The following is a 25,706-nucleotide window of genomic DNA, read 5'->3' on the forward strand; positions in this document are numbered from 1 at the left end:
CAGAAATAGGAAAAAAAGAAAGAAAGAAATGAATGTTGCTCAACTTATTTTATGAGGCTAATATCACCATGACACCAAAACTCTACAATAACAGTTTAAGAAAGGTAAATTAAAGACTGATCTCCCTGTACAAACATATTACATAAAATATCAGCAAATTAAACTCAACAGTGGATTAAAAAAATACACCAGGACCAGTTGAGTTTTTTTCCAGGAATATAAGAAATGTTTAATATCAGGAAATGTATTAATAGCATATAAAATATCAACATGTGAAGGGGTAATTTTATCATAGTATTGATGCAGAAAAGGCATTAGATAAAATTTGACTAGTATTCCTGATTAAAAATGCATGGCGAGGGGATCCCTGGGTGGCGCAGCGGTTTAGCGCCTGCCTTTGGCCCAGGGCGCGATCCTGGAGACCCAGGATCGAATCCCACGTCGGGCTCCCGGTGCATGGAGCCTGCTTCTCCCTCTGCCTGTGTCTCTGCCTCTCTATCTCTCTCTCTATGACTATCATAAGTAAATAAATAAAAAAATTTAAAAAAAAAATGCATGGCGAACTGTAAATAGATGGTGGAAACTTCCTTAACACAATAATTTTGATTTATCAAAATCCTAAGCAAATATCACATTCCCCAAATTACCATTAAAGTAAGAAACAGAACACATATTCATAATATCATTGCTTTTATTCAACACTATATTGAGGTCTTAGTCACATAATAAGACAGGAAAAAGAAATTGAACACTTAAGAATTAGAATTTAAGAGAAAAGCTGTCATTATTTACTGATGATATAGATGCCTATGTAAAAAATCTAAGAGAATTTTAAGTTTAGTTATTAGAACTAATAAGAGAGTTCAGCAAAGTTGCTGAATATATGCCAATAATGACCAATAAACAATGAAATGGAAAACAGACTATACATAATAGAAGAAAAATCTAAGTAATATGAGAAGAAATCTGACGTAATTGGTTCTAGCAAGACCTTTACAGTAAAACTTATAAAATATTATTAAAGAACATGAAGGAAGATCTGACTTAGTAGAGGAATATGGTCTGTTAATAGGTAGAAAGACACAATATTATAAAAATGTTAATTCTCCCCCAGGTTGTTCTCTAAAGTTAGTGTTACAAATAAAATTCAGCCAAGGTTTTGCAAAACTTGACCAACTAATCCTAAAATTTATATTGAATAGCAAAAGGCCAAGAGGAGCCAAGAGAATTTTAAAGAACAATGTAGAGAGATTTGCCTTACCAGATAGCAAGAATATTATAAAACTATGATAATTAGGGATCCCTGGGTGGCGCAGCGGTTTGGCGCCTGCCTTTGGCCCAGGGCGCGATCCTGGAGACCCGGGATCGAATCCCATGTCAGGCTCCCGGTGCATGGAGCCTGCTTCTCCCTCTGCCTGTGTCTCTGCCTCTCTCTCTCTCTGTGTGACTATCATAAATAAATAAAAACTAAAAAAAAATTAAAAAAAAAAACCTATGATAATTAAGGCACTGTCATGTTAGCACAAGAATAGAGAAATAGTTTACTGGTTGACACAAGGATTCTAAAAAGAGATTTAATGTAGGCAAGAGATGACATTATAAATTAGTGGCTAAGGATGGCTAACTTATTAAATGGTGCTGGGATAATTGGGTTATCCATGGAAAAAGAATAAAATAGGGTACATGTAAGATATCACATACAAAAGTAAATGCTAAGAAACTTAGAGATCGAAACATAAAAGGCCAAACTTTTAAACTGTTAGGAAAAAAATAAAGGAAGGTTGTCATATGGAAGGATTTCTTAAGTGACATACACATCATGGGGTTTGAACTCACTACCCTGAGATCAAAAGAGTTGCATGCTTCACTGACTAAGCCAGTCAGGAGTCCTAGCATAAACTATAAAGGTTAAAATATTAATAACTGCATTAAAATTAGAAAGTTTAAAAAATAAGCTATTACAGACACAGATGAGGAAAATAAGCTTGTAATTTCTATTGCTCAAAGGACGAGAATCCAAAATCCTACAACAATAACCAAAACCAAAACCAAAACCTAACCTGGTCCAAATAACAATACCCAAACAAATAACCTAACAGAAAGATGGGTAAAGATGCAAACAGACAACACACACAAGGAAATCCCAATGGCTTATAAGTAAAGCAATTCTTAAATGAGATATTATTTAATAACTATCAAATTGGCAAAAAATTTAAAAGTCTAGCCATCTCAAATGTTGTGAAGTACACGGAGAAGTTTTCACAGATGGCTAATGAGAATATAAATTACTACTACCACTTTGGAGAGAAATTTTACATTCCTAGTGAAATTGAAAATTCATGTTTCTTATAGTTAGGCAATTCCTCCTCTCTGTAAAAATATGTATAAAGATGTTAACTGTAGTATTAGTTGTGATTGGGAAATACTAGAAATAACATCTAACAATGAAAGACTCAACAAATAAATTTTAGTGATACCTACAGTATAATATATATTTTATATAAACCTATACTATGGCTTATGGCTTATGTAAAACTAATTCATAATGGTGGAAGTCAGAATAGTTTTGCTCGTTTTTATTTTTTGTTAAAGCTTTGGAGAGTATCACACACAAGAGGGCACAAGGGACTTTTTTTAGGTACTGTAAATGTTTTGTATTTTGGATTGTGCATTGTCACATGGATATATATACTTACATAAAAGCTCATCAAGCTATAGACACTTAATTTGTGTACATCACTGTACATAGATTAGAATAATAAAAGACAAAAAAACAGGTTTAGGAATAAGTGTGCCAAGTATTTGTTTAATTTGGGTGTGGGTTCTTGTGTGTTCACATTATTCTTGATATTTTGATGTGCTTGAAGTATTTGACTTTAAAATAATTGATAAGACAAAGACCTCTGCTTTTCCTAATTAGAATTAATCAAGGTGAAAGAAAGCACTAGTGTCACCTTTTCACTGTTTCTGACAATAGATCCAGCAAGGAATCAGCAAGCACATCATAGCCAAACATACTTAAAAAGTGTCCAAGCAAAAGCAAAATTTTCAATTAATCTCCCGACTATGTGTAGAATCTAGGCTTTCTTAAGTGAATGACCAGCAGCGTATGTTGTTGATATGATGCTACCAAGGCACAAAGATCATCTAGTCGGGTTTTCAACGGACGAAGTGTGGGAGGGTGCCTTGCCAAGGACTTTTCTGATATGAATCAACAGGTGGTTTGGCATCAACATTGCTATTTGCTGGTGCATTGAACCTCTGGTTTCAGAAAAGAAAAAAGAGACGATACCTTTTCAATGCTGTATTTCAAGTCGACCATATGGAAAGCAAGGTTTTATTCCAGCCAATTCTCTTTCTCTCAAAGCGTGGAGGAAAAGTGCCAGCCACTGCTACTCTCGCCACCAGCCACGGTACAGATGTTTGGAAAATGCAAAAACGGAGAAATGAAACAAAAAGAAAACCCTCAAAAATAAAGTTTTGCATAAATCAAAAATAGAGTATATAATTATCATGGCTGCAAAAAAGGTAAATGCATTTTTTATTTTCCCCATTGTGCTAAACTAAACTAACCAAAACAAACAAAAACATTGATGTTTTTAACTTTAATCAGTGTTTTGTTGAAACTGACAATTAACAAGGACCAACTCAAACATGGCTAAAAGTGGGAATAAAAACCAGATTTCTTTTAATCTGATAAAAGATTTTTTATCTCCAAGAATGTTAGATTATGATCTACTTAAATGAATACCTATTAAAGGAACAGACCCATTTAAAAATATGTGTTTTCAGGTGCCAAAATGGGAATGGACAAAGTGTTTCTTTGAAATCTTATAAGAGAAAAAAATTAGTGGAAATTGTAATGGTTCCTTTCGTGACTCAAATAAAATACAACTTAGAAAGAAATATCTCCAAACTATTCAAATGTGTATCCCTAAATTGGCTTAGCCAGGACACAACCCCAATTATTCCAAAAACAAATGCCTTATTAGACTTAAGTATATCAATGCTAATTATTCAAATGAGACTGTTCATTTAAAAGAAAATTTTAGGCCTAGCTCTGTCACAATCTTGTTGTGTACTTTGTTATGGTATTCAACATCTTTGGTCTCAGTATCCACATCGCTTAGGCATGAGTGTGATACAAAGTCATAGCCTATCATTGAGTTCTTTTCCAGCCCTAAAATCCTATGAATCTAATGAGATTACTCTAGCATAAGAATTTGTCTTTTCTCTCTTCCTTTCTTTCTTAAAATAAATAGACAAACAATCAAATAAGTAAGTAAATACATATTAAAAACACATACACATACTCTAATCAGCTATCCCTCTGAATAGGAAGAGAACATTTTTTATCGTTGGTGCCATTATCTATTCCCTAATGTGTATTTAAAAAGAGAGTTCCCATAAAAAAAAGGGTTTTATTTTTTTCCCGAATCAAAAATAGCATATTATTTCTTTGCCATTTAAGTTCTATTAAAAAATAAAACACAAAATCATTGCAGAAATCCTATTAGGAACTTTAAAAAGAAAGAAAAAGTCACTAAAACTCCATTTAAAATTCAAATAGTTCCTTTGCATGTATTCTTTTACAGAAAATACAAGTGTCCCGCCTCAAACTACCTTCACCTCCTTTTCCAGGGGTAATATCCTTAACTGTGGAAAACACAGGACCCTCTCTTATACCCTTCCCACCTGTCTTCTGAGGTAACAAAGCTGAGGTATAGATTGCAGCATGAGATATTTGGGATGGGAGTAGAACATTTCACCTGGGAGACAGTACTATGGTCCGTTTGCCAGATCTCAGAGAAAGGGAAGCCCCGTCGCTACTTTGGCAAGAAATATGGGTTCTCATGGCTGAATGATGATAACCGTTTTTACACAAGACTTTTAAAAATGAAAGCACCTGAGGCAACAGCAGAAAATAAGTCTGAGAATGCAAGTTTTTCCCGTCAATATTTAAAGCAGACAAGACAGTATTGATGCACCTTTAACCAAGGGTCTAAAAAGAAAAAAATACAGGGCACCTGACACCCTGATGAATAAGAGAAGCTCAGCTTTATGAAAAGGCCAAAGTCTGAGGGCAAAACTCCATTGTTTCCAGTGCTGATAGGCCCAAAGCCCCAGAAGAAGCCGAGTACCCAGGCACGACGGGCCAGGCTCCTGTTACAGGCTCTAGCTCAGCTCTGTAAGCTGCTAAGCCGGGGCCCACCGCTCTGCACACTCAAGAACACCGAGGGGGGTCCCCCAGGGCAGGAGGGCTACTGCAACGGCAAGGCAAGAATTGGAAGTTGTGCAGTGTCTGAGCACTCCCTGCTGGCAGCCGAGGTTGGAGGTGAACTGGTGGTGTCTTAGGGCTGCCCAAGGTTTCCGGGAGGAGGCTGAAGGACATACCTGACTTCAGGGACAAGAGCCTGGTTCTGACTAGGTCTAGATAATTCCAGTTGCTATCCTGAAGAAGTAGGAGGCTAGGAGAGAGGCTTCTGATGGGAGGAACTCCAAGAATTGGCAAAAACCATGCTTGAAGCTGGAATACACTTTTCAATAACTTTCCCAGCTATTAACACTTTACAAAGTTTATACAGGTGCCCCCCACCCCCATGTATGGGGAACGGAGAAGGTGCAGTAGGAAATGAATTTTTGTGCAGCTCCCTTTATCCCAGCAAGAGCATCCTTGGGACAGTGCACTGTGTTTGCAACGTTTATATTTTACAGAGAAATCCTATCCACAACCCGAATGGAATTGCCTGGTGTGTCCCTGACACCGCTACACCTAAGGACCACCAAGTGGTCCTCGTTTATCTGTACAGCCTAGGGTGACAATACTGGCCTCTCCCTAGTACTCTGCTCTGTTAGGGGTTCTTCTGTAGGAGGAGATGAAGGTCAAGATGGCAGCCTGCTAAAAGCAGCAGTATTTCATTTGCAGGGATAACTTGCTTGTCATCAACTTGTTAATGCAATAGTCAAACATTTCTTTGACATGTACAGTATCAGCTAACTTCAGCAGATAAAGGATCTAGAATGGGAAGATGCTGCAGATGCTTTAGCTCCGAGGAAGGCTTAGCAGAGCCAAAACGTCAGCAGGGCCTGTTTGTTCCATCCTTTCCATCGGGCTCTGTGAAAGAAATGTTAGATTACTGCAATGACAAGTTTGTGACAAGCAAGTCATTTGTGCAACTGGTGCGCTCCTGTTTTTATCTGTTTACCATTCAGACTTGTGAATGCCATTTCAAGCACTTACAGGATTTCTGGCTCCCATTAAGGGGAAATGGTTCCTCCATGTTTAGAATTTTCTGCCTCAAAGAGAATTACTAAGCAATTATTTATTCCTGTGGTCAGAGTGTCACACAAAAGCACTCTTGAGTTGTTTAGTTGGACTCTGAATCATGAAATGGAGTCCTGCAGACTGGATAGCTTGGAGCATCAGAAATTTCTCGTCTAGTTTATTGGAATGACTACAAAGCAAGCCTGTGAGAGTCAATAAAATTGTGGCCAGCTTGAAATACCTTGCTCTTTTGCTCTGGGATCATATATCAAGGCCATATGCTTCAAGGCACATAAACTCACTTGTAATGAGTGGATCCTGAGAAGCCAAGGCCTGACGATGTCACAGACACTGACATGTGATCTAACATATGATAGTTTTGGTGACAAGGACTGTTTTAACTGTGGAAGAAGGGAACTTACGCAGCTTTCTCCCTGTATTCTGTGGGTAATCGGAGGGCCAGTTCAAATCCAGAAAACAGTTTAAGCATGTGGTTAAAAGTAATATCATGATATAAAATTTACTGGGGATCATCCTCCCTAGGCTGACTTTTTCTCACTAAATGGAGACCCTGGCAGATTTTAGATCAAGATTTCGAGATTGATTCATTGGATTCCTCACCTGAGATCACGGAGTGGGTTTTGGTGAGTCATTTTAACCCCCTTGGAAGAGGGTATAAAATAATAATACCTTGTTCACTGGACGTGAATTGGGCTCAGGGTCAATATTATCAGAGATGAAGAATGCCTTCAGAGTTCAAGAACAAGAACTGCATTTCCTGGAAGCCATGTTTCTTTTTTTATGATTTAAAATATTTGCACATTGTTAGCACTGAATTTACATATCACTGCAGGTATACCTTTTAAAGAACACAGAAGCATGAAGTTTTGAAGCAGAGAGATACCACAGTATCTGGGGAAGTAGGTCAAAGCTGAAACAGCGTGGAATGTCAAGGACTAGACAGAAAGCAATGACGTAAAATGAGGCAGAGCTTAGTATGGGTAACCAGAGAATGTTACGGAAATGGATAACAGTCCTCACTGAATAAAAATTTTATTGTCGATAATTATTTGCCAGACACTACATATGTTACACAATTTACATGTGTAATACAGTCTTTACGTGAGCTCAGTGGTGTATGCATTACCATTTTTTTTTAACATGTGGAAGTTAAAACTTAGAGAAATTTAAATACTTTACCATAAATCTGTTAAAGTAGCAGAGATTTGAAACTAGCTTTCCTCACTCTTGAGCCCTTATACCCTTAACGATGGGAGAACTAAAGTCATTTCCACTACCTTCAGAAGGCTTTTCTCTCTCTGGTGTGCTGGAAAACATTTTAATCTGTAAATGCAGATATTCAAGATTTTATATAAAAGGGCCAGTGAGAATATTCTGGCTCTACCTATATTGCTGCCTTTCTTAGGCCCCTGGGAAAGCCGAGCCTCGTCAAGATGTCATTCCTTTTGCCCCAGCCTCTCCTACTCGCATACCCTGGAGAAGAGGTGAAAAGTGATTCCAACCGAAATCACGTATCTCTGCTGTGAATGCAGGGTGTTTGGCCGCATCTCCTGTGTCCATGCCAACCCCTTTCTCTCTCTTCATGTGTACGGTCTTTAGTTCCCCTACTCTTTGCTCCCCTGGTACCTCCAGGGAGCCTCCTTTTGTCAGTCTCCGCTCTTCTTTTTAGGTGGGGGAGGGACGGACATCTTTCTTACCAGGACAAGGATCACTGAAACAGTGTGAACCTCAAACTTTGCACAGAATGTATCCTTTGTTCAGTCTTCTGCTTTGTTTCTCTTTAATGATAGCTTTGCCACAGGTCCCAATCGTCCGTAACTCAGAGCTATGCAAATCAAACCGGGAAGCAAGACTTGGTGGCAACTGGGTCTTCAAATGAGTATGTGTCCAAGAGGTAGGGGCCTCTGAGGGCGGCGTGTCTTCTGAATATTTTGTGTCTAATAGCTGCTTTCCTTGTAAGAGTGGCAAATAATAAGCTCAGTGAGATCTGTATTGACACTCCCTGTTCTCTATTAGTGTGTGTTCAGAGGGGGTCACGAGCATTTAGCTCACACAAACTGTGTTTTGTTTGTTTGTTTTTCATGTTATTTCTACTTTTTTTTTTTTTTTTTTGGCTTATAGGGATTTCCCCAAGCATAGGATTCTTACTTAAAAGCTACTCAAAAAGACCCCATGCATAATGTAAAATCATAGGATCAGCAATATGTTCAGAAGCCTAAATAACCAGTGGCCTGAGTTTTGACCTAGTGCCTGGGTTTGCTCACAAGTGTTCATTCAGCCTTTGCTGCTACTACCAGGGGCATAGGGCTCTTGGCCTCACTGGCAAACCAATCCTGCTTGGAATGCTTCTGTACAAAATCTGACACCAAATAAGGTTCCTTACGTTGAACCTTAAAGTTGTCTTTCTAAAATTCCCTCCATGAGGGCGGGTGTTGGAGGGGAATGGGTGACGGGATGAGCACTGGGTGTTTTTCTGTATGTTGGTAAATTGAACACCAATAAAAATTAATTAAAAAAAAATAAAATTCCCTCCATGACTTCTAGTCTTTTACTCACACCACCTTTCAAGGCTGAGAGCTTTAGAGGATCCATAATCTAATGGCTCACTTAAAGATACCCCTTGTGCATATCATATACCAATACGTGTGTTTAGATAGTCCTGCCTATCTTCCTCACCCCACGAGAGTTAAATTCCCACTCTATTCCTCTGACAATGCTGGAAGAAATGAGAGTCAGTCATTCTACTAAGTTTTTCATTTCCATTTGGATGTAGACAACATGTGTGGCAAAGCATTCTTAATCTCTTTGATTCTCTGTCCTAATCTGTGGAAAATCTTGCTAGACAACCTCAGGCAGATTTGATGGTTATAGCTATTTATAGGGTAACCATATAATGTATTGTCCAAACCAGGACATATTTTGTGAGAGGCCCTGTGAATAATTATACCAAGACCATAGGCTAAGCCAGAATTGTCCCAGGCAAATCCATACAGTACCTTGCACATACCTTCACTCCAATACATATCTCTTTGCACCAGAGTTGCCTATTTACCCGTCTGTTTCTCTCACTAGTCTGTGAGCACTCTTTACTGATGGAAACTTATTTACCTAAGTACTTCCAGTTCCTAGATGAGTGCTAGGCAAGTAGGAAGAGCTTAAAGATTTTTTTTTTTTCCTAATAGAGGATGTCTTTTTCCTAATTGCATTCGGTGGGCCTCTGCCCTTATAAATACCACCAACATTTACTGGCTTCATGTTTTTGGGGATGAATAAAAAAATTAGTACAGTAGGAAGGGAATGGTGCAAGTAAAATGGTAATGGGTTTGACTTTGAGTACTGAAAGCAACAAGCAGAGGGTGAAGTGTGGTAACTTTTCCACTAAAAGTTTCTAACTTTTTACAAAACACTGAACAATATGCTCTGATCCCCTTGTTCACAAGCACGTTTTTTTTTCAGCAGCCGTACCCACGGTTCCAAGTTTGTAGTAAATCAGTTGTTATAGAAAATAACTGGAACATCGTGTGATGGCTGCATATGTGACCATATGTAACAAAGGATAGCATTTTGTGATCCCTAAGAATTGTCCACTAAAACTTTGGTTGGCACTGCTATTGCTTTCACATTTGCCAAGCACATTTAGAAGTTCCTGTAGCTTCCAGCAGTTTTTTCCTCTAAATAACAGTGACTTCATTTTTTTTTTTTAAGATTTTATTTATTTATTTGAGAGAAAGAGCATGAGAGAGCACAAGTAGGGGGAGGGGCAGAGGGAAAAGCACACTTCCGGCTGAGCAGGACGCCAGATGTGGGACTTGATTCCAGGACCCTGGGATCAGGACCTGAGCTAAAGGCAGATGCTTAACCGATTGAGCCACCCAGGCACTAAGAGTGACTTTAAAAAAGAGAGAGAAGTTGGAGTGCCTGGATGCCTCAGTTGGTTAAGCTTCAGATTCTTGATTTTGGCTCAGGTCATAATCTTAGGGTCATGAGATCAAGTCCTGCCTCAGGCTCCACACTGGATGTCCATACTGGAGCCTGCTTAAGACTCTTTTTTTTCTGAGAGAGAAAGAGAGCGAGAGAGGAGAGAGAGAGAGAGAGAGAGAGAGAGAGAGAGAGAGAGAGAGAGAAATTCCTGAAAAATATGAACCACCTAGAGAAATCATTCTTCCCTGATAGAAAGATTGTGAGTCTATCTGATTTAAGTTAAAGACCTTCACAGAAGACTATCCCACAGCTTCCTTTGCAGTAGTCAGAAGCCTCACTATCAAGAACTTACCTCATTATCAAACCTAAAGATTTTCTGTTGCAGGGTAAGTGTATTTTATTACTATGAGTTGTCAGCAAAAAAAAAGAAAGTCTCATTTCTTATTTCCCTTAATTTGCTTAAAAACTGGTATCAGTATCTCAACCTTCCTTTTTCTAAAATGAGTAAGAAAGTCTCAATGTCTTTGACTTTTCCTTAAAGAACTTTTTTTTTCTCAAAATGTTAAATTTAAATTTCATTGGGAGGGGTTTTATAACTCTTTCTCTCTCGGATGCTCATTCAAATTTTAGTGAATTCAGAACAAGCATGATTAAGTATCTGATCTATGCTCAGAGGAAATAGCAGAAATATCTATATTCTGCATGCTTCTTACACATTTCACTATTATAGCTATTTTTAAATTTCTGTTTTACCTTTCACACTCTTGATTAACTTTCTATGCTCTACTTCTAGATGCTATTTTGCCCACAGAGCTAGTGATTCTTTATTTTCAGTCCATCAGTGACATTTACCAAACCATCATGGGTAACGGAAAATACAAGACTCACAAGAAGATTCAGAAGAAAAAAAAAAAAGAAGATTCAGAAGAAGCAAAGTTGTATGCCTTCCCTTGCAAACTCTTTAATTTGTAGAAAAAGACGACAGTCCTGAATAAAGAAAGCAACATGGATATGTATCTTCAGGTATGTGGTGTTGGTTTAGCAGTTATTAACATATGAAAGCTAGTACAGTTATTACGAAATTCTTTTTTTTAATTAATTAATTTATTTATGATAGTCACAGAGAGAGAGAGAGAGAGAGAGAGAGAGAGAGAGGCAGAGACACAGGCAGAGGGAGAAGCAGGCTCCATGCACCGGGAGCCCGACGTGGGATTTGATCCTGGGTCTCCAGGATCGCGCCCTGGGCCAAAGGCAGGTGCTAAACCGCTGCGCCACCCAGGGATCCCACGAAATTCTATATATATGTGTGATGAGGGAGTAGTGGAATGAACTGCCACTTGGGAGGTTTGCTTTCCCTCCTGTGAAGAATGCTAAAGTCAACTGTTATTTAGCGACATTCTATTTATTTTCTGTTTTACTGTTTATTTCAAATGATTATCCTCTCTCTGAAGTCTCAAATTATTGCTCTTTGGGCACTGTGCATAAAAGCACTGCACTTTGAAAGCATGCATTCCTTATCCTCAAGATCTAAAATAATGATTTACAACCATTTAAAATCTCTGGTGTCCTGTTGTTAATGTGATTTTGCATCACTTTTCCCTGCTTACTCCTTCTTAAAATATAATTTTAAATTAAAATGAATTTTGTTTTGACATATCAAAATGTTGCTACCGATAATTTAGACCACACTGAGTTTGGTCATATTGGAAACCATGTGTCTAGATAATCAAGGCGATCAAAGACCAGAATCCAGGATGGACATCAATGACATACCATTTCTCCATTTCTCCATATTGACTGGTCTCCTAATAAACATTCTCTGAGAATTCTGAAGTGCTTGACACCAAAGAAATAGATTAGAAATTTGATTGATTGACTGTCATTTGAGACAAAATTTAAAGGTCTGCTAGTTAAGTGGAGTGAGATCATAACTCTAGCTTTGCCTGAGTTCAGCAGGACTCTCTTTGGACCAAGAAAGAAAACATATCATCATAACATCGTGTTGGTTATTACCTAGTGTCCTCATATTGTCAGAGGACTGGAAAATCAGTTTAGCAGGGTTTTCCTGGCATATTTCCTTGCATGAAGGTTAGATTCTACGTCAATAATTTGCAGATAGATGTATTAAAATGGTTATTTTCAGGTACAGTTTTCCAAATAGTTTCATCTTGGCAGAGAAGAGGCAATGAATGTAGATGTGAAAGTATCATCACCCACAAGTTGAAATAGAGAATAACTGCAGCCTTCCTTCCTGGGTGATCAGCCACAGAGCACCATTTATGGCCAAGAGTTTGAATTTCTATACTGATCTTATTTTTAAATGACATTAAATATAAATATAACAATGTTTTTAATAAGCAGCTCATTTATTAAATTTCTAGAGAACCTTCCTCTACAATACTTAGTTCTATCCTTTTATCCAACCTGTTCTCAATTTTTGACTAGCCACAAGTCTATACTGTGTATTTTCTAACAGCATAATCTATTCTTATGCCTATTATAATATAATCTATTAATCTAAGCCCTAATCTAGTCTATTCCCAGCATACAATTCTAAGAGATTCACCCACAAAACCGAACACCAAACATTCATTACTGCTGGACATATAGATGGTCATTGGATCCATGACAGCTAGTTAAACAGGTAGCTTCCAAGTCACTATTACATGAGTAGAAACTTGAAAAGTATATATACTTTGTAATTATTGGGGAATAGAGGGATGTGACTATAGAGAAGACTATTGTTATTTCAAAAGCTCATTTTTTTCAAAAAGAACAAAGGCAATGGCCCCCATTCTGGTGAATGTACATCAAGAATTCAGTACTCACTTTTTCATTACACTGGATCTGAAGGTGAGTCCTTAAAAGCACTCCTTTAGTAGTAATAATGCTTCTTAGTTGGGGTCCTTTTCAGTGAAAAGTTGCCAAGTAGACTTTTTAGGAAAATTGAGGCTGTAATCATTATATAAATCATTCAATCCTTCATAAACTAAAAATAAGAATGACAATTTATTGGCTAAAAATAGAGGGAGACAGATTTCTGAGTAAAGATGTCCCAATGGGGACATAACTAGAACTAGATAGGCCATTTACCTCCTGTGCCATTTGGGGTCGGGGTGGAGGGTCTCTCTTTGAGTGATGTCTATCACCAACACAGTTCATCTCCATAACAATAGTAGGTTTCACTTCGTATTAAAATAGACCTTGTAAACAACTCCTTCAAGTGTTCTGTTGCTTATTAGCCATCTAGTCAGGCAACTATTTGTTTTCTGCCGGGGCAGTCAAGGCTAAAGAGTCAATATCTGTGCCTGCTGGGGTGGGATCAGAGGTATTTCCTCAGCACTTCTGTCCCACTGCCCTCATTTCTGTCATTTCACTCTGATCAGTAGACAAAAGGTACACCAGCAAAGAAAAAGCTGTAGAAGTTGCTAAGATTTCTAAGGAAGAAGAACCCAAATCTTTCCTGCTTCAGGCAAGAGAACATTTTAGTATTAATAAAAAGAGATGGTTAAATTGCAGCCCATCAAATTTCAACTACAGTTCCAAAGTGTGTCTAAAGTGATCCAAAAGAAAACAAAATTCCTTCTGTCCTTAGCTATAAATTCTGCAGGATGATTCTATGTTCTCATCTTATTCTGGTTTCTTCCTCTGCCCCAGAAAGGATTAGTGTCTAACATTAAACAAACAGTATATAATAAAGAACAGATATAATGTATTTTCATAAAATTCTGAATCCAGAGCAAAAGGAGGTTAAGTCCTTAGCCCAGCAGATGAGTCCTGCTGATGTTAATAGAGATATTTGTAATTAATTCATAGAAGGTGCTGAAAATGTTCTCTATTGAATCCTGAAATGAAGTTTCGATAGTATAAAAATCTTACGATTAATGCCATATAGTGGATATTCCCCCTCCTCTGTGGGACCACAAAAACAATATAAGTATACACAGGAGCATGTTTATTTATTTCTTCATTAGAATCCCTACATGTTACTATATTCTTTTGTAAATGAATTATGAAGAAAAACACCAAATTCCTTGGTGCCGACCATGTTACAATTCCATGGATACCTATGCTTTCGTTTTTCCTGTTCTTTCAATCCTTGTGCTTATTTTTTTCTTTTTTGAATTCAAGACCTGCTCTTATACTGCCAGATGATTTTTAGTGGCTGGAGTCCTTGTGACATTTCTTTGTCCATCCATGCTGTCTAGTTTAATACAACACTCCCAAGATGCCTTCATCCTACCAAAGATGATGACTGATTGGACTTAAACGATGAATTACATATTATGACCTAAAATCTGGAGGCAGCATTTATGGCTGATCAAGTGAACTTTTAGCCTTACATATGACTCATAATTATGAGGCAAATAAATAGGTGTATTTCCCTTTCTGAAGAATAACTAAAGGCCCTAGAAGTCCTGAGTTTGTGTTCAGTTGTACTGAAACTGCATTAACACTGTTCATTAGGTACTTTTTTTCTCAGTCCTAAGAAGAGCATTTGCCATGGTATATAGCAGATGCTATATGAAAGCAGGTACTCATATGTTAGGACCCGAATTGAAAATCCAGAATGGGAAAGATTCATGAATACAAAGAAGATTGGGTGAATTCATTCAACTTAAGAGTTACTACTGGTCCCATGAGTCCAAGGGAGCAGAAGTTAATAATTATATCCAGGGGAATAAGTTCTAAGATAGACTCTTGTTTATAAGAGACCTGGATTATTTAATCTGAACATGACCTACAGCTTGGAAAATCCTTCTGTTTATCCTAGATTGGGTGCAGATTTCCAAGGTAAGACTGGTCACTGGTCAACCCTCATCTTCCATGTTAAAGTCCAGATTCCTGACATATTCTCATTATAGGATATGGTCAAGATGGTACACAGGCTGAGAGCACACAACATTTTAGTAACTAAAATGTTGCCATAATAGTGGTCTCTTATGCAAACCTTGAAAGGCCCATATGCTGTTATCTAGAGCAGTTCATGGGAAAGCTGACATAATAATTCTTTAATGATTTAATTTATAAATGAGCCATTTCACTGATGAGTAGAAAGAATAACTGAGATATGTTTGAAAATGTAAATTGTTTTTGTTTCAGAGAATAATCTCTCTCTTACCTACTAATATTTCTTCTTTATGTAGCTAAATCTCTATTATATGAGGCTCATATATAAACTATGGAGACTTCACCTATAAAGTCTCAACATATATATTTCTACCATGAATTAACAACAACAATTTTGGTCCAAATACAACCTAAGCAAGAAAGAAATACCTAAAGCTATAGCATATAGCTATATCCTATAAAACTCACCAAATCAAGATTGTACAATGATGCCATTTATTTTGGTTTCATAATAGTATGTTTTAGAGATTCCTGTTTTTGTACACAGAGGGGAAAATGACATCATATAAATGAAGCACACAAACAGAAAGGTGCAGCAGGCAAATGCAAGTTGCCCGTATACTGTCAACAAAGTCTTGCCAGTTGTAAAAGAAGTTGACATGCTAATATCCATTCATTCGGACTCGTTACTGAGACACCAAGAGAGTGATGGCTGGCAGGCAGTGCATTTAAGTGCGGTTACTGAGGCCCCCAAATATTGACAGAGTGCCAGATTCCAAGAAACTATTGATGTACACAGCCAGCCACAGCTCCAGACACCTCTCAGACAGAGTCTTTAAATGTCACAGATAAATGAATTTTCATGAAACTGGGAGAGAGAAAGGAAGAGCAAGAAGAGAAAAAGAACACAGAATGAGAGGCAGGATAAGAAAAGAGAAAGAAGAAAATCCTTGTGCTTTTCGGGCAGGAAAGCATGCGGCATCTCATCTCTAAAGTGCCTTGTAAACGATGGGAGATCAAATCTTCTGAATGCATTCTGTGTTACCAAAGCACTCAAACGCCTTTAATAATTCCATTGTATATTTAAAAAGTTAAGGTGGATACTTGTTTTAGAATAGCTTCAACAAACTATTTCTGAACAAAATAGGATTCAAATACAAATACTGCAAAACTGAATCTTAGAAAAAAATTCAAAATAAAGGAACCACAGGCACAAATGAACATGAGAAAGTCTCCTAAGCAGTTCTCCATGTATTTTAGAGGTTAAAAGTCAAGGTGCCATGAAATCTATTTTTTGCCAAGACACAGACGTGTCCCTCTGAGCCTCCTTTCCAGAGTCCCACTGAAAGCAGTGACACCTAGTGGGTTTATAACAAGTTATTAAGGAGCACCTTCCTCCACCTCTTTCTCCCTGCCTCTCCATAGAAAAACACTTGTCAGGGGGAATCCCCGGGTGGCACAGCGGTTTAGCGCCTGCCTTTGGCCCAGGGCGCGATCCTGGAGACCCAGGATCGAATCCCACGTCGGGCTCCTGGTGCATGGAGCCTGCTTCTCCCTCTGCCTATGTCTCTGCCTCTCTCTCTCTCACTGTGTGACTATCACAAATAAATAAATAAAAATTAAAAAAAAAAAAAGAAACTGGTGCAAGGTTTTAAAAAAAAAAAAAAAAAGAAAAACACTTGTTAGGGAAGCATATGAGGTAAGTCAGTTACTTGACACATGATTATAGAAATGAGCCATGGTTATAACTAGAACAACCAAGTGTTCCTCAGAAATCACGCGAAACACAATATATTTTAAATGTTAATGAAGCATTTTCATTTTGAAAGTCTTCCATCTGCCAAGGGCACCTTCTCTTGACCTTGATGCACTGTGTCATTAAAAGCAACCACATATTCAAGGTTAGAATATGGCTTGCTTGCACACTTTCTTTTCCGTGTTAGAGTTGTGCAATCTCCACATTTTACATAGAGCAATCATGCCAATACCCATAAACAAAATTCTTCCTTCTATTCAAAAGCACACAGGTTATTTTTTTCAACCTGCTGCAATATGGTTTCAAAAAGCATCAACTGCCTTTCTACTAGCATTACAGTAAGTCTTGGTTTAAATTATTTTCCTGCATCTGGCTCTGTCTTGGGTAGCTGGGACCTTAGCAAGTACTTGGAGAATAAAGTAATGTAGCTCATATATTCTAAGGAGTTTTGTTTTTACATCAACTTTTTAATGATTTCTTAGTAGCTTTCTTTGTTTATGTTGGAGATAATACGAAAGGAATTAGCCTTTCTGCCATGGGAATAAAATTATTTTCTGTTTTTTATTTTTCTTGAGGCATAATTGACATACTTATTATATTAGTTTTAGGTGTGCAAGTTAGTGATTTGACATTTGTATACATTGTGAAATCTTTACCACAGTAAGTCTAGTTACCATCTGCTACTGTACAAAAGTAATACAATGTTATTGACTATATTCTCTATATGCCATTTAATTTATAACTAGAAGTTTGTACTTGATCTTCACTCATTTTATACCCTCAACCCCTCTCCTCTGGCAACCACCAATCTGTGTTCTGTAACTATGAATCTGAGTTTTGTTTAGTTTTGCGTTTTAGATTCTACATACAAGGAAAAATCACGTGATATTTGTTTTTCTCTGACTTATTTCACTTGGCATAATACCCTCAAGGTCCATCCATATTGTTGCAAATGGTTAGATTTTATTTTCTTACGGTGAGTAGTATTCTTTCATGTATACACACCATATCCTTTTTATCCATTCATCTATGGATGGACACAGGTTGCTTCCATATTTGGCTATTGTAAATAATGCTGCAAGAAACAAAATGGTGCGTATATCTTTTTGCTAATGTTTTTGTTTTCTTCAGATAGATACAGCAGATAGAGAGTAGTGAAACTGCTGGATCATATGGTAGTTCTATTTTTAATTTTTTGAAAAACCTTCATACTGTATTCCACAGTGGCTACACCAATTTACATTCCCACTAACATTGCATGAAGGTTCCCTTTTATCTATGTCCTAGCCAACACTTGTTATTTCTTATCTTTTTTATAATTCTAACAGATGTAAGATGGTATCTTGTTTTGATTTGCATCTCTTTGATGATTAATGATGTTGAGTATCTTTTCACACACCTGTTGTCCATCTGAATATATTCTTTAGAAAACATCTATTTAGGTCCTCTGCCTATTTTTAAATTGTATTGTTTATCTTACTGTTGTTGAGATGTATGCATTCTTTATATTATTTTGGATACTAATCCCTTATTGGATATATGATTTTTTTAAAGACTTTATTTATTTATTCATGAGAGACACACACAGAAAGAGAGAGAGAGAGAGAGAGAGAGAGAGAGAGAGGCAGAGACACAGGCAGAGGGAGAAGCAGGCTCCATGCAGGGAGCCTGATGTGGGATTCGATCCCGGGTGTCCAGGATCAGGCCCCGGGCTGAAGGTGGCACTAAACCACTGAGCCACCTGGGTTGCCCTGGATATATGATTTATAAACATCTTCTCCCATTCAGTAAGTTGCCTTTTATTTGTTGATGGTTTCTTTCACTGTGCAGAAGCTTTTTAGTTTGATATAGTTCAATTTTATTTCTTTGCTTTTGGAGTTGGATCCAAAAAACTATCACTAGGGACCAATATCAAGTAACTTACTGCCTATGTTTTCTTCTAGAATTTTTGTTTTCAGGTCTTAAAGTTTTTTAAAAAATTAAAGTTTAAAAAAAATTAAAGTTTTTAATCCATTTTGACTTTTGTTTATAATGTAAGGTAATGGTCCAGTTCCATTTGTTTGCATGTAGCTGTCCAGTTTCCCCAACACCATTTATTGAATAGACTATCCTTTCCTCATTGACAATATTCTCTATGCTTTACATTATACCCCCTCGCCATTATAAAAGAGGCATTATTCTTGCCTCCTTTATTGTAAATTAATTAACCATATACATGTGTGTTTATTTCTGAGCTCTCTATTCTATTTCATTGATCTATGTGTCTGTTTTTATGCCAATATCATATAGCTTTGTAGTATAGTCTGAAAACAGGAAGCATGATACCTCTAGCTTTGTTCTTTTTCAAGATTTTTTTGGTTATTCAGGGTCTTTGGTGGTTCCATATGAATTTTTGAATTATTTGTTCTAATTCTGTGAAAAAATGTCATGGAAATTTTAGTAGGCATTGCACTGAATCTATAGATTGTTTTGGGGAGTAGGTACATTTTAATGACATCAATTTTCTCAATCCACAAGCACAGAATATCTTCCCATATATTTGTGTTTCCTTCAATTTCTTTTATCAGTGTTTTACAGTTTTAATGTATAAGTCTTTCATCTCCTTGGTTAAATTTATTTCGAGGTATTTTATTCTTTTTGATGAGATTTTGAGTAGTATTGTTCTCTTGATTTCAGTTTATGGTAGTTCATGATTAGAGTATAGAAATGCTACAATTTTGTATATTGATTTTGTACCCTTCAAACTTACTGAATTCATTCATTTAATAGTTTTTTTTAATATATTTTATTTATTTGTTTTAGAGAAAGACAGTGTGAGCAGGGGGAGGAACAGAGGGGGAGGGAAAAGGAGAGGGAAAGAATTCCAAGCAGCCTGAGCCATAGCTGTTTTTATTCTTGTCTTTTGGTGGAGTCTTTAGGGTTTTCCATATATAGCATAGAAATTGCGTATAGTGACAATTTTACTTCTTTCTTTCCAAATTGAATACCTTTTATTTCTTTTTATTGCCTAATTTCTCTGGCTGGGACTTGTCATAGTATATTCTTGTATACATATTATATCCTTGTATGCCATAGTATATTCTTGCCTAACTCCTCTGCCTGGGACTTGCCATAGTACATTCAATAAAAATAAGGTGGGGATCCCTGGATGGCTCAGCGGTTTAGTGCCTGCCTTTGGCCCAGGGCGTGGTCCTGGAGACCCGGGATCAAGTCCCACATCGGGCTCCCTTCATGGAGCCTGCTTCTCCCTCTGCCTGTGTCTCTGCCTCTCTCTCTCTCTCTGTGTCTCCCATGAATAAATAAATAATATTAAAAAAATAAAAATAAGGTGAATAGGCATCTTTGTCTTGTTCCTGTTCTTAGAGGAAACATTTTTGTCTTTTTCACATTTTATACCATTGAGTATAATGTTAGTTGTGGGCTTGTCATATAAAGTTTTTATTCTGTTGAGGTATGTCCTGCCTATAACCACTTTGTAGAGAGTTTTTATCACAAATGAATGCTGAATTTTGTTAAATGCAATCTCTGCATGCATTGAGATGATAATATGATTTTTATCCTTCATTTTGTTAATGTGTGTGACATGTTGATTGATTTGTGTGTGTTGAACCATCCTTGCATCCTTGGAATAAACCCCATTTGATCATGATGTATGATACTTTTAATGCACTATTGAATTTGGTTTGCTAATATTTTATTGAGGATTTCTGTATCTATTTTTGATCAGGGATATTGACCTTTAGTTTTCCTTCTCTTCTCTTCTCTCTTCTCCTCTCCTCTCCTCTCCTCTCCTCTCCTCTCCTCTCCTCTCCTCTCCTCTCCTCTCCTCTCCTCTTCCTTCCCTTCCCTTCCCTTCCCTTCCCTTCCCTTCCCTTCCCTTCCCTTCCCTTCCCTTCCCTTCCCTTCCCTTCCCTCCCCTTCCCTTCCTTTCCCTTCCCTTCTCTCTTCCTCTTCCTCCTCCTCCTCCGTCTTCTTCCTCTCCCTCTCTCCGTCTCTCTCTCTCTCTCTCTTTTATATCCCTGTCTGCTTTTGGTTTCAGGGTAAAGCTGACCTCAAAAAATGAGTTTGGAAATGTTCACTCTTACTCTCTTTTGCAAGGGGGAGAGTTTGAGAAAAATCAGTATTAATTCTTTGAATGTTTTGTAGAATTTACCAGTGAAGTTGTCTGGTCTTGAACTTTTTTTTGCAGGGGAGGCTTTTTATTACCAATTCAATCTCTTTACTAACAATTAGTATATTCGGATTTTCTACTTCTTCATGATTCAGTCTGGGAAGACTGTTTCTAGGTATTTATCCATTTCCCCTAGGTCATCCAAATTGTTGGCTTATAATTTTTCACAGTAGTCTTATGATCTTCTGTATTTCTGTGGTATCAGTTGGGATGTTTCCTTTTTAACTTCTGATTTTATTTATTTGCACCCTCTCTCTTTTTCTTGGTGAGTCTAATCAAACCAAAGTGACAAAATTTTATCTTTTCAGAGAACTAGCTCTTAGTTTTGTTAATCTTTTCTATTGTCTTTTTAGTTTTTATTTCATTATTTATGCTCCAATCAATTATTTCCTTCCCTCTACTGGCTCTGGACTTCATTGGTTCTTTTCCTTTCTTCTATTGGCTCTGGACTTCATTGGTTCTTTCACACAATTATGTGAAAAAAAATTTTTAAAAATTTTCTTATTTCTGGAAGTAGGATTGTGTTGTCCCCTCCTAGAACCACTTTTGCTACATCCCATAGATCTTAGTATACATATTTCTGTTTTCATTTGTCTTTTGGTATTTTTTGATTTCTCTTTTGATTTCTTCTATGACCCGATAGTTCAGTAATATGTCGTTTAGTCTACAATTATTTGTAGGTTCTCTAGGTTTCTTGTAGTTGATACCATTGTGCCCCCAATTTTTTGTGTCCCCAAAATATTTCTGATATGATTTCAATCATCTTTAATTTAATGATATTTCTTTTGTGGACTAATATATGATCTATCCTGGAGAATGTTCTATGTGCAATTGAGAAGAATGTATATTCTGTTGCTTTTGGATAGAATTTTCTGTATATACCTATTAAGTTAATCTGGTCTAATGTATTATTTAAGGCTAATGTTTCCTTATTGATTTTCTGCCAGGATAATCTATTCATTGATGTAGATGGGGGTGTTAAAGCACCCTACTATTATTGTACTACTGAAAAATTCTCTCTTTAGGTCTGTTAACATTTGATTTATATATTTTTGTGCTCCTATGTTGGGTTCATATATATTAACCCAGCTTATAAACCCATTTGCATTATAAGCTGGGTTGACCTTTCATTTATCATTATGTACCACCCTGCCCCGCTTTGTCTTTGATTAGTCTTTTTAAAGTCCACCCTGTTTGATATGAGTATAGATATACTAGCTCTCTTTTTATATTTATTTTCATGGAATACCTTTTTCCGCCCTTTCACTTTTAGTCTGTATGTGTCCTTATACTGAAATGAGTCTCTTGTAAGCAGCACATAGATAGGTCTTATCCTTTTTTTTTTTTTTTTTAAGATTCATTCATCCACTCTTTCTCTTCTGATTGGAGAATTTAATCCATTTACATTTAAAGTAAATGTAAATTACTGATAGGTATGTACTTATTGCCATTTTGTTAATTGTTTTCTGGTTATTTTAAAGTTTTTCTGTTCCTTTCTTCTTCTCTTGCTCCTTTACTTTGTGTTTTGATGACTGTCTTACTGTCTTACTGGTATACTTAGATTCTTTTCTCTTAATCTTTGTGTATCTACTATAAGTCTTTGCTTTGTGGTGACAAAAAAAACATATGTGCAATAGTCGATTTAAAATTGATAATAACTTAAGTTGAAACACATTCTAAAGCTCTATATTTTACTCCCCACCATTACATATTTTTGATGTTACATTTTACATCTTTTTATTTATGTCTCCTCTAACAAATTATTATAGTTTTAATATTTACTATTTTTTCTTTTAACTTTCATAGTATCTTTCTAAGTGATTAATCTACTACATTACTATATATTTATCTTTCCCATTGAGATTTTTACTTTCATAGGTTTCTTACTATTAATTAGGGTCATTTCTTAAAGTCTCTTTAACTTGCTAGTAAAACTAGTTTAGCAGTGACAGACTCCTTTAGCTTTTGCTTGTCTGAACAACTCTTTATTTCTCTTTTGCATCTGAATGATAGCCATACTGGGTAGATTATTCTTGGTTGGACATGTTTTCCTTTCAGCACTTTGAGAATATGTCATTCCATCCTCCTCTGGTGTGCAAGATTTCTACTGAGAAATCTGTGATAGCCTACTGGGGTTTTCCTTGTATGTTACTATTTTTCTCTTGCTGCTTTTAAGATTCTCTCTTTATCATTAACTTCTGACATTTTAATTATAATGTGTTGGTGTGGATCTTTTTGGGTTCATCTTATTTTGAACTTCCTGGGCTTCCTGGATCTGGGTGTCTGTTTCTTCCCTAGATTAGGGAGATTTTCAACTACTATTTCTTCAAATAGGTTTTCTGCTCCTTTCTCTCTCCCCTCTTTCTATGACTCCTATAATGCAAATGTTATTCTGCTTGATGCTGTCCTGTAGATCCTTTAGTTGTCTTTGTTTATTTTGTTTTTCTTTTTCTGCTCTTTTTGGGTGATTTCATTGCTTTGTCTTCCAGCTTGCTGACCCATTCTTCTGCTTCATCCAGTCTGCTGTTGAATCTCTGTGATATAATTTCTGTTTGGTACTTTCTTATATATTTTTATATCTTTGTTGAAGTTCTCAGTGTGCTCATCTATTCTTTCCCCCTGTTTGGTGAGCATCTTTAAGACCATTACTTTGAATTCTTTATGAGGTAGATAAGTGATCTACCTATCTTTAAGGTCTTTTTCTGGGGTTTTGTCTTGTTTATTCATTTGAAACATTTACTCTGTTACCTCATTTTTTCTTGACTATCTGCTTGTTTTTATGTCTGAGACAAAATAACTATCTCCTTCAGTCTTGAAGGAGTGGCCTGTGTGGGTAATTAACTTTATTGTTCAACTTTGCCCTAGTTTTTGGTTGCCCCTCAGACATTTGTGATTATCTAAACCACTTGATTTTCTTGATATATCCCCATTGTTGAAGGAATGTCAAGACCTGGCAGTGTTCCAAGGGAAGGAATTTAATTGAGCATCTAGTTTCTGGATAATTGAAAGCCAGATCCTCAGGCAGTAGCTTTTAAAGTATATAAACATATATAGTCCTGTGAGTCTGTAATCATAATCCCTGCTGGCCTGCAGATCAGGAGTTCTGGAGGTGTCCCCTGGGCAACAACTGCAAAAATTGGGACCCCAAATGAATATATAAGCTCCTTTCTGGAGTTTTGTCAATCTGTAGTGAGGCCAAGGGGGTGTACAAGGATGGTGTTTCTCTGCTTACATTCCCTGAGAACACTGTATTCATTTCTAGATTGGGGGAAAACTAAAGCCTATCACTTAGGCTGAAGCTCCAAGCTAAGTGTATAGGCCATTTACACAGGAAGACTTGGGTTGTGTTTCAGTCAGTTGTCTGTTCAGTGCCCTGGGGATAGTGGACTGCCAAGAACTGTTTTTCTGAATCCATGGAGCTCATGAATGCCAGAGCCCTTGTTTTTTAGGGCCAGGCCATCAAGGGGTATCCCTTGTGTGGATTGGCATACCTACTGGCTTTACTTAGGTAGCTGGAGAGTGTAAGGCCAGGAAATACTTGCCAGCTTCAGAAAGGCAGCAGGTAAATGTCTTGACTGGGTGCACCCACAAAATTCAAGAATGTAGTGGAACAGTGTCTTATCCGTCTGCAGATGCCAACTTTAGGCTGGGAGCATATTGCAACTGTGCTGGGAGTGAGGTAGTACTTCAATGACCTGCACTATCCTGCTTCAGTATACAGCAGAATAGTGCTGTGACCACTACCCTGCCTGTATTACTAAGATGGTTGGAGGTTGCCATGTCTGAACTCACCTGCCTGTGCCACAGGGTACGTGGAGAGTGTAAAAAATAGTATCTACTAGGGTCTCCATCCCCAGGCCATGTTTCATCTGATCCTTGCCCACCTAGCATAAGATTTTAAATATTAGCAAATAATTCTCCTTTCCTTATAGTCTAAGTGCTTTTCATATTGCTGATTTTCCTCAGGATCTCAGGCCAAGTGACATAGCATATGAACCCTTAAAAGAGTCAGCCCTGTTGGGATTTCTAAACCAGAAAATTTGAGGGCTTGTACCTCTGGTGCAGATTCCAGGGGCTGGAGCATCTCATGTAGGGTATCAATGCCTTATTCCTCTAGGGGAAGTGCCAGACTGTGAGATCCCTCCCTTTCAGGGTTGCTACACCAGCAGTGGAGTTTTTGGTAAGACTGTGTCTTTGCCTCTCTGATCCATCTCGATGTGGTACTTTTATCCTGTGTTGTAGAGAATAGTTAATATAACTTTCCAATCTTTCTCAGAGGGAAATGATTCATATAAAGTTGTAGATTTGGTGTCTCCATGGGAGGAAGTGAGGTCAGGATCTTCCTGCCATCTTGCAGAAGTCCAAAGACTTGTTTTAAAGACAAAATGAGGTTTAACTCAATGGAAATAGTGTAAAATCTCAGAACCTGTTAATCAGTGACTGCACTAAAACTCCCTAGAAGTATGTCAACTTCCACATGAGGCCACAAGTCAACCAGAATTATAAAGAAACATTGTCCACTTTTCCTGTGGCCATTCTGACATATTAGATTGTAAAATTATAGAACAAGGCAGTACTCTCTAATATGTTACGCACAAATATACACAAACACATACATACGGATATAGTGATTTTTCTCCTATGACCATATAATAAACAAGAAGGTTTTAGTTTACACTAGGGTTAGGTCTAACAAACACATAAAGTATATGAAAATTGTT

The 25,706-nt window shown here is 37.1% G+C and overlaps 1 protein-coding gene across 48 annotated transcripts in view; it reads right to left on the reverse strand.

The window, feature by feature from the left end:
* Positions 1-25,706, reverse strand: part of ZBTB20 (zinc finger and BTB domain containing 20) — a 753,858-nt gene that overhangs the window by 228,299 nt on the left and 499,853 nt on the right. For 27 of the 48 annotated variants that reach the window (XM_072723877.1, XM_072723708.1, XM_072723935.1 and 24 more), the window contains one exon: positions 3,293-3,392. The exons of the other annotated variants lie outside the window; for them this stretch is intronic. The gene's annotated coding sequence lies outside the window, so the exon portion shown is untranslated. The remainder of the gene's footprint in view (positions 1-3,292; positions 3,393-25,706) is intronic. 48 annotated transcript variants of the gene reach the window in all.

This window comes from Vulpes vulpes, chromosome 1 (genome assembly GCF_048418805.1).
Source record: "Vulpes vulpes isolate BD-2025 chromosome 1, VulVul3, whole genome shotgun sequence".
NCBI classification, from domain to species: Eukaryota; Metazoa; Chordata; class Mammalia; order Carnivora; family Canidae; genus Vulpes; species Vulpes vulpes.